The sequence below is a fragment of the Rhipicephalus microplus genome, unplaced genomic scaffold (genome assembly GCF_043290135.1).
Source record: "Rhipicephalus microplus isolate Deutch F79 unplaced genomic scaffold, USDA_Rmic scaffold_695, whole genome shotgun sequence".
In the NCBI taxonomy this organism is placed as follows: Eukaryota; Metazoa; Arthropoda; class Arachnida; order Ixodida; family Ixodidae; genus Rhipicephalus; species Rhipicephalus microplus.
In genome coordinates this window covers 1-2500 of record NW_027465251.1, presented here as the reverse complement: position 1 = coordinate 2500, position 2500 = coordinate 1, and the positions used below count along the sequence as shown (strand labels likewise).

The 2500-nt window shown below is 61.1% G+C and overlaps 1 non-coding gene across 1 annotated transcript; it reads right to left on the bottom strand.

The window, feature by feature from the left end:
- Nucleotides 1–225: 225 nt before the first annotated feature.
- LOC142795480 (5.8S ribosomal RNA) lies at nt 226–378 on the bottom strand. The gene has a single exon (XR_012893060.1). It is a non-coding gene; the product is annotated as a 5.8S ribosomal RNA (ribosomal RNA).
- Nucleotides 379–2500: the final 2122 nt, after the last annotated feature.

Genomic DNA, 2500 nt, shown 5'->3' with positions numbered 1-2500 from the left:
CGAAGTCCTGCGGCGGTCTCAACGAGGTGCCACATCCTCAATGCAGTCGGTCGCCCCCGTTTCGGTTGGGCTCTGGCACGACGGTCGCCACCGTCTCGCCCTTGAGTGGCCGCTGTTGGCGCTCGCTGTGAGGTGTTCAGCGTGCTGTCCGTGTTGCCGACGCGGTCAAAACGAGTCGACGGCTCACGTTCCCTTGTGCGCCGAAGGCTCTCTTGATATGTGATCCGACCCTCAGACAGACGAAGCCAAGGGAAGACCCAAGGCCGCAATGTGCGTTCAAAGAATCAGTGCTCAGTGTGTCCTGCAATTCACACCAAGTCTCGCAGCTGGCTGCGTTCTTCATCGACCCGAGAACCGAGTGATCCACCGCTTAGAGTCGTGAAAAAGTGTTTGTTCAATTCCGTACAGTCAAAACCAAACGTTTCTGGCACTCGGCCAAACAGTGGCCAAGAAGGGCGCTTTTCAGCGCACGCTTGGACTCCAAAACTCTGCCGCGCCTTTTTCGGCTGCCGCAAATCGAGCAAACGGTGTGTTTCGGACGGCGTTTCGCTTCCGCTACTTGCGAGTGCTTTCGTGGTCCACCCCTCTATAAATACTCGGGAGGCGTCGAAGCCGGTTCTCCAAGCCGGACCCGTAGGTATCGTTGTGTGCTCGCTCTCATTGGCCCGCCTAACCAGAAAATGCCTGCGGTACACCCATTTGGATAAGAGTGCACGCAGATGCGGGCCTCGACGGCTACACATTTCCTCGGGCGGCCGCCTCCCGGCCTCCGTGGAGCGCGGGATGCACGGTCCCATCGACAAGCCTCTCCCGTTTTTACCGTGGCGTCGCGGTTCACCACGGCGGGCGGGTCGGTCTCCTCCGCATAAAAAGGGGGACCCCCGCTTTTTGTTCCACGAAATCGCACAAGCTTTTTTCGCATCCACGGTTTGCCACCGCACACCAAAATGCCGATCCGGCTGCCTACTTTAGCCAACAGGTGGAGCCAGGCGCGCCGTACTTGCGCGGCACTTCCCACGTCCACCGAAGTCGGTGCCAAGGACCACTTTCGGCGCCGGAGCCGCGTACGAGCCTACTCGAGGCGGAAGAACGAAGCCAGCAAGGGCCTGGCCGCAAGTGCGTTCAATTGTCGGGACGTCCAAGTCCCTCGTTCTTCCGTGCTTCCTCTTTCGGCAAGTCGTTGCGGCACCTTCCCAAAGCGCGCAGACCCGCTAATCGCGACGAGCGCGACGTGGCCGTGCCGCCTTTCCCTCGGCAGCAAGCAAAACGCCTGGCAACGTCGACGCTCCCCTAACCGCGATCTCGCACCGTGTTTCGTGTGGCGAATTCAAAAGCCGGCCGGCGCTGCTGCAACCATTACGGTCGGTACGCATACGCCGCGGAGGGCGGGACGGTCATCGGAGCGTGCGGTTCCTCCATCGAGTACTGCGCACCTCGGCCGTCGCATCGCCGTGCCATGACCGGCCGCGCGTCAACGCGAACCGGTGCCAGCGAGATCCCTCGCCTGCAAGAACCGACCGGCAGCCTCCGTCACCCGAGGACGCGGAGGCGCTTGCCGCGGACGGCGGGACGGTATGCACTGGTGCACAGCGGACCCGTCACATCGCCAGTTCCTTGACCGACCGCCGACGCTTGTGCCGTTCCTCTCGTACTTGGCAGTCGCCGCGCGATTGTCGGGTCTCGTTCTTGCACGCTCGAACGGTCGGGAGGGCACTCGGCTGGCGTTTCGGGAACGCGCAGCCTCGCCTTCTACCGACGTAACCACGACTCGCCGTTCGCGCTCCCGCCGCTCCTGTTTACAGTACTAGGCGGTCCCGCAGCGGTCGGGTCGCGCATTTCGAGCGCTTCGAGCCACGGTGCAGTGGCGGGTCGAAAGCCGACCTATGAGTGCGTTGCGCCGTTTGTACCCGCGTCCGCCACCTGGCCGACCGTCCAAGGTCGCGGTGTTGGCGTCCGCTGGGCGCAACAATTTGTCACGGGGTGCCGCTCCACATTCAGGCAGCCCCGTGGGGAAAAGCCGACCCCGCGTCCAAACGGGGTCAGCGGCAGAAAGTGTCGGGCGCAGACGCAGCTGAGGCGCTCACCCTTCACAATCCGTTAATGATCCTTCCGCAGGTTCACCTACGGAAACCTTGTTACGACTTTTACTTCCTCTAAATGATCAAGTTTGGTCATCTTTCCAACAGACCGGCGCAACCGAAAGGCCGCGCCGGACATCGGTCCGAAGACCTCACTAAATCATTCAATCGGTAGTAGCGACGGGCGGTGTGTACAAAGGGCAGGGACGTAATCAACGCGAGCTTATGACTCGCGCTTACTGGGAATTCCTCGTTCAAGGGGAACAATTGCAAGCCCCTATCCCAATCACGAAAGAAGTTCCACGGGTTACCCAGTCTTTTCAGACAGGGATAAAGACACGCTGCTTCCTTCAGTGTAGCGCGCGTGCGGCCCCGGACATCTAAGGGCATCACAGACCTGTTATTGCTCTGTTTCGTGCGGC